The sequence below is a fragment of the Sapajus apella genome, unplaced genomic scaffold (genome assembly GCF_009761245.1).
Source record: "Sapajus apella isolate SASKATOON/1434 unplaced genomic scaffold, GSC_monkey_1.0 scaffold2, whole genome shotgun sequence".
Taxonomy (NCBI): Eukaryota; Metazoa; Chordata; class Mammalia; order Primates; family Cebidae; genus Sapajus; species Sapajus apella.
Genome location: NW_022436942.1, coordinates 76,643,735 through 76,650,715, shown reverse-complemented (window position 1 = coordinate 76,650,715; position 6,981 = coordinate 76,643,735). Strand labels below are relative to the sequence as shown.

Here is a 6,981-nt window from a genome sequence, read left to right as displayed (position 1 = left end):
CCAAACCCTGGGGTGCTTTCAAGAGAGAAGTGTGGCCACATCAGGTACCCCCAAACCCATTTCTATGGTATCTGTCTCTCTCTTGAACATGTCTCCCACTGCCAAGGAGCCTGTCCCCACCTGTTTCTATCAATTTTTTGCTTCTCATCAGTCACAAGCTTTTGAATACTGCTTTCAAAGAATGAACAGTCTCCAAAGATGAATTCCAGGTAAAGTCAAAACATTTATTTTGCTTTTCTTAAGAGACTTTTATTAACGCCCCTTGGATTCTCAGGATTGATTCACATAATTAAGATGGTAAATTGTTGAAGTATTAAAAGGTATCAGAATGTGCCAACCCAAAATAAGCCATTTTGGCATAAGGACTGTTTGACACTAAAAGGAATTAAGAAGTAGCGAATTCAGAAAGAGCTCTTTAACCTCCCACTCTCTGCCTAAAAGCAGGACATAAATTTCCCTTTGTGAAGATCTTCCCTCTCCTTTCTCCCATACCAGAAAGAGGAAAAACAGCTATTATCACTGGAGACATAAAGTTAATACAGAGATGGGTCTATGCAAACAAACCTTATAAAAAATAATGCTTATTTTCCATTAGATTCTCCCATTTATCTTCCCACAGTTTACCACCCTTAGAAGCCTAGATTCTTTTTCCTTTGTCTTGTCACTGCTCCATAAATTTATCACCTTTTGTTAAAATGGTATATAAGATCCCAGGTTTAACCACCTATTTGTATCTTCATTTCTTTGCTATGAAGTCCTCTATGTATGTAAAAAAAACATAAAGAATAAAAATAAAAATATTAAAATCAAATAAAACTTGCTTGCCTTTTCTCCTGTTAATCTGTCTTTTGTCAGTCTAACTCGTGGGTCCCAGCTACAGAACCTAAGGGAGTTAGAAGAAAAGTTTTTTTCTTCCCTACAGTATTATAAGCACATTAGGCCAATGTGTTTTCTTAGTTTTAGCTGGAATACAACCCTTTGGAAGGCAATAAATATTTTTAAGTTGCATACAATTTCAGGGCAGTTTATTGCCCTTATCCCAATGCCATGTCATGTAAGATCTTACACATATACAGAAATATAATATATATAAATTAATTAAACATATATTGTATCCAGTGTGTTGGCAACAAACCCACATTTACCTTATGAATTTGATTATGAAAATACAAAAGATTTCATCCTGCATACCTTAAAACCAGTCACATTAGAATTTGACCCCAATGCCTCAGGAAAAGGAAGGTCACACTAAAAATGCAAAAAGAAATAAGGTAAGTTAATTCTTGCCTTTTGACCTTGTAAAGACCCAGGAAATTTTTTTTTTTTTTTTTTGAGACAGAGTTTCGCTTTTGTTACCCAGGCTGGAGTGCAATGGCGCGATCTCGGCTCACCGCAACCTCCGCCTCCTAGGTTCAGGTAATTCTCCTGCCTCAGCCTCCTGAGTAGCTGGGATTACAGGCATGCGCCACCATGCCCAGCTAATTTTTTGTAGTTTTAGTAGAGACGGGTTTCACCATGTTGACCAGGATGGTCTCGATCTCTTGACCTCGTGATCCACCCGCCTCGGCCTCCCAAAGTGCTGGGATTACAGGCGTGAGCCACTGCGCCCGGCCTCCCAGGAAAATTTAAGAGAATTTTGGCCACACAAAATTTTTATCTTAAGCACTAACATTTAACCTCCCATTCAAGATGTAACCCCACATACTTCCCATACTAATGGTTTTCAAACAGGACTCTACCTTATATAGTAATGAAATCAGTTTAGTAGGTCATGATCAGCATTTTTTTTTGGAAGAATGAGACAGAACACAAAAGAAAATATCAGAGTACATGATTCTTAGTATAATTATTTTTTCATAAAACTTTTGCTTTTTTGTGTATATGTATGTGTGTACTGAGTTATAACTAAACATATATTTCTGACTTAGGTCAAAGATGTTTGCAAGTCATCATTCTGTATTCTGTACTGTCTGATAACAGTAGGAACTAACTACATGTGGATATTGAACACTTGAAATACGGTTGATCAAAATTGACATGTGCTGTGAGTATAAAATACACACTGGGTTTCAAAGACTAACTGTGGGGAAAAAAAGGACCAGGTGTGGTGGTTGATGCCTTTCTTACAACACTTTGGGAGGCTGAGGCAGGTGGATTACTTGAGCCCAGGAGTTCAAGACCAGCCTGGGCTGGGCAACAGAGTAAGACCCTGTCTCTACAAAAAAATACAAATTTAGGCAGTTGTGGTGGTGCATGTCTGTAGTCCCAGCTCTTCAGGAGGCTGAGGTCAGAGGATCACCTGAGCTTGGAAGGCAGAAGTTTCAGTGAGCCAAGATTGTGCCACTGCACTCCAGCCTGGGCAATAGAGTGAGACCCTGTCTCAAAAAAACAAAAAAGTAAGTCATATCATTAATAATTTTTAAATTGAGTACATGTTGAAATAATAACATTTTATTTCGGATATACTGAGTTAAAGAAAACATTATGAAAATTAATTTCACATGCTCCTTTTTACTTTTTTATAATGTGGCTACTAGAAAATTTAAAATTACTTATGTGGTGGGTATTATATGCCTATTGGACAGTGGTGTTCCATATGTCTTAGCAAAGTATGTATATATATACATACACACACACACACACACACACACACACAATTCATATGTATACACATATATCACCCTAATATATATAAATATGCAGGTTTTATATATATGTGTGCATGTTATATATACATATACATGATATATACATATATACACACATGTGTGTACACATAATATATTTATAACTGGTTTATAATACAGAATCTTTAAATAGCATCTATCACCATATTATTACAAACACTTGGGAAAATTTATTCAATGTCAAAATGGCTGCCAGCTTTTTAATATCAACTAAAATGGCTGCCCCCATCATCTGGAGCCCCTGCTTCCTACGCAGACAGTACCTTTAGACTCAGCCTGGGTGTACGCATCTGCCTGACCAACTTAGTCTGATGTTGCAGGGCCTTGGCAGAGATGACAAACTTCATGGAATGTTCTTATATTTTCTTTACCTTATTAATTCAGAAAGGATTATGGCCATGCTGCCAAAGGCCTCCTAGCACTCCAAATGGCCAGACATCCTGAATTACACAGGAAATGGCTACATATCTACTTCCTGTGTTCCCTATAAATCTCTTCTTGCATCAGCTTTACCATTCAATCTCATTCTCCATGTTTTCCTTTCCACTCTTAGCTCAGGGAAAGTAATATTATCTATCAATCATAATATTGATATTTTTACTGTCCAAGAAATGCTATAATGACTCCCCCAATAGGCCCACACACACACATACACGTGCCACTCCTGATCGATTCTAGCCTCTCTGGGAGCCACTCACATTTTCCCCTGGCTTGACTCCTTCTATATTCAATATATCTAATTATATTGATCTTACAAATTCTTCTTTTCTTTCTGGTTAATAAAATGGTAATAATAATATAATAGCTGCCTTTTATAAAGTACTTACCTTCCCGACATTATGCTGAGCACTTTTTGTCATGAAAGCATTACAATTTTGTGGTGTGGATACATTTCCCTTTTTGGAAATAAGGAAACTGGCCAGGTGCAGTGGTTCATGCCTGCAATCCCAACACTTTGGGTGGCTGAAGTGGGCAGATCACTTGTGGTTAGGAATTCGACACCAGCCTGGCCAACATAGTGAAACCCGTCTCTACTAAAAATACAAAAACTAGCCAGGCAGGGTGGTGCACACCTATAATCCCAGCTATCTGGGAGGCTGAGACATAAGAATCACTTGAACTCAAGAGGCAGAGATTGCAGTGAGCTGAGATCATGCCACTGCACTCCAGCCTGGGCAACAGAGAGAGACTCCATCTTTAAAAAAAATAAAAAAATAAAAATCACTGCAAGAGAAAAAATGACATACATATAGCTACAATAAAAGGATTTCTGGAAACTGAGATAATAAGACATAGTCCCACCGAAAGTCATTATAAGAAAGAAAGAGAAAGGAAGGAAGGAAGGAAGGAAGGGGGTGGGGGAGGAAGGAAGGAACTTTGTCTTCTGAAATAACCTAAATTGTAAGATTCATTATGTTTTGTTCAACATACAACCAAGATATACAAAGAGTGCCTGGCACATCTGTGTAAGTGCTCAATAAACATTTGTTGCATAAATAAGTGAATGAATGAATGATGGCATATACCAATTCCTACTTTTATTTATAGCTGTGTCTATGTGTCATCCCCCTTCTAAGTTAAGCAGAGTTCCTTGAGGGTAGGATTTATCTTTGTATTTCCTGTAATTAGGACAATTACTGACACAGAGTGGACACTCAAAGATGTTTAATAAATCAATAAAAGAATAGACAAATAAATGTCACTTTCCCGCCACTTCAGATATGACATTCTCTTGCTAAGAATCATTCAATGGCTCCCTATTACTCGTAGGCTAAAGCCCAGACTATCCTCCACGGCCTACAAAGACCCATTTAGCACTCACGCCACATCTCTTTTATTTGGAACTCCAGCTACACTAAACTTCTTGGAGCTTCTCAAATTCATTGTTAGGAGAAAGATAAGAGTCCCTACTTTCCCACTCAGTGCTCTTCACCTGACCTGCTCCCAATCCCACTGCTATTCCTTCATCTGGCTAAGTCCTTCTTGTCTCCCAGTAAAGCCTTTCCTGACCCAGTTCTAGCTTAATACCCCTCACATAGCTCTCACTGTACCTTGTACCACTGCTTTGCAGTGTTTGTCAAAGGGTAAATTGATTATTGTTTTTGTGTTTCTTCTTTTTTGGAAACAGAGTCTAGCTCTGTCACCCAGGCTGGAGTGCAGTGGCGCAATCTCAGCTCACTGCAACCTCCACCTCCCAGGTTCAAGCAATTCTCCTGCCTCAGCCTCCCAAGTAGCTGGGATTATAGGCAGGTACCACCAAAATCACCTGGCTAATTTTTGTATTTTTAGTAAAGATGGGGTTTGACCATGTTGGCCAGGCTAGTCTCAAACTCCTGACCTCAGGCAATCCACCTGCCTCGGCCTCCCAAAGTGCTAGGATTACAGGCATGAGCCACTGCATCCAGACAGTTTTTGTTTCTTTTATCCAGTATTTATTTCCTCCATTTAGCTGTAAGTACCATGAGATAAGGAGTGTGTCTGTTTTGGTTTTTCACTGTGTTATCTAGTATGTAGGACAGAGGTAGGAAACCAGTGGCCCATAAATTTTTTTTTGACCCGCTCTCCAGATGTTTTTATCCCTACAATTTGAATTCATTATAAAACGTGTGTGTGTGTGTGTGTGTGTGTGTGTGTGTGTGTGTGTGTGTAAAACAAAACATCTGGATTTCTGGCTTCTCTTGACAAAAAAGAAAAATAACAACACAACTGTCAGGACAGGTGAGCAATGCTGCAGTAACAATCTCAAAAATTCAGGCGGATTTCTCACTCACATTCCGCGTCCACTGTGGGTAGGCAGGGCTCTGTTCCCATAACTTGAGCTCTAACTGGAGCATCAACTGTCACTGTGGCCAAAGGGAATGAGACCCAAGCAAACCATGTCCCATCTCTTAAAGCTTTTGCTCAGAAGACAAACACCTCTTCCACCCATGTATGTATACATATGTATGTATACATGGGTGGAAGAGGTGTTTATATATATGGAGTCTCACTCTGTCACCCAGGCTGGAGTGCAGTGGAAACATCTCGGCTCACTGCAGCCTCTGCCTCCCAGGTTCAAGCAATTCTCCTGCCTCAGCCTCCCATTAGCTGGGATTACAGGTGTGCACCACCATGCACAGCTAATTTTTGTAGTTTTAGTAAAGATGGGGTTTGCCATGTTGGCCAGGCTAGTCTCAAACTCCTGACCTCAGGTGATCTGCCTGCCTTAACCTCCCAAAGTGCTAGGATTACAGGCGTGAGCTCACCCACATTTCACTGGCCAAATCAGTCAATGGGATGGGGATATGTAATCCCCATCTGCAGGAGGGGAAACAGCACATCTGAAATGCAGTGATACAAATCTATCCCAGAGAAACATTTGTCTCAACTTGAAAAGCAGCTGTCTTCTTTAGAGGGGACATTTACTTTCTAGTTTGATACACACTTCTCTTCATTCATTACACTTTGTCTATTACACTAACTCCCTGCAGAAATTTAACTTTACAACTCCTTTTAGTAGGGGCTGTAGAAAGAATGAATACGTGAGTAAATGAATAAACCCTCCTGTTTATTATGGCATGGGTGAAAACTGGCTTCTTGAGAGGCATTCCCTCACACCAAGCCCTGGATGGTGACTCACTGCCTTTTTTGGGGCACCCCTGCCTGGACTAGCTCCACTAGGGACCACTGCACTAGCTGAACAGGACGGAAAACACCTCCACGCAGACGCCCCGGAATTACAGCACAAAGTGACTCAGCAGCTATGACTCAGGGCAGGTTGGTCAACATTTATGAAACAGGTGGGGCTCTTTAGGAACCAGGAGGCAGCCTCTGTGGTAGCCAAGGGACACTGTTAGGTGAAAAAGCATGCTGGGTGCAGCCTCATTATTGTTTTAATGGCCTTGGGATCAAATACTCATCTCAAATGCTTTGTCTCCCTGAGTGGCAAGAAAGAGGAGTCTCTTTGCTTTGTTGATGGGCTCAGGGGCATGGAGGGTTGTTTCCTTTGTATTGTAAAGATACAGCTTTTTTCTAAACCATTGTCTCTAAGAGACCTAGATTGTGAATTATTTGTAAGATAATCTCCTGATCCAGTCAGCATTGGTTCTGCCACTTCCCTTCCACCAGGCTACTAGATTTTTACATAATCTCCCCCTATACCAATGTTCCTATTTGGAAACTTGAGATGACATCATTCTAATTTTAGCTGTGTCCCAAATCTTCCCCTTTTTCCAATTCTCATCTGTTCATACTCTCAGATGTGTCTCTCTGTGTATATACCTATATACACATAGATGTATATAAATGTCTATAT

At 40.2% G+C, this 6,981-nt stretch overlaps 2 long non-coding RNA genes across 2 annotated transcripts in view; both read right to left on the bottom strand.

Moving 5' to 3' along the window:
* The window catches only part of LOC116525424, a 17,191-nt gene extending 10,487 nt beyond the window's left edge, over window positions 1-6,704 (bottom strand). The window contains exon 1 of the long non-coding RNA XR_004257684.1: window positions 6,690-6,704. This is a non-coding gene — a long non-coding RNA (uncharacterized LOC116525424). The remainder of the gene's footprint in view (window positions 1-6,689) is intronic.
* On the bottom strand, window positions 657-1,312 carry LOC116525431. The gene is made up of 2 exons (XR_004257685.1): window positions 1,146-1,312; window positions 657-759 (listed from the first exon to the last, which is right to left on the bottom strand). It is a non-coding gene; the product is annotated as an uncharacterized LOC116525431 (long non-coding RNA).
* Window positions 6,705-6,981: the final 277 nt, after the last annotated feature.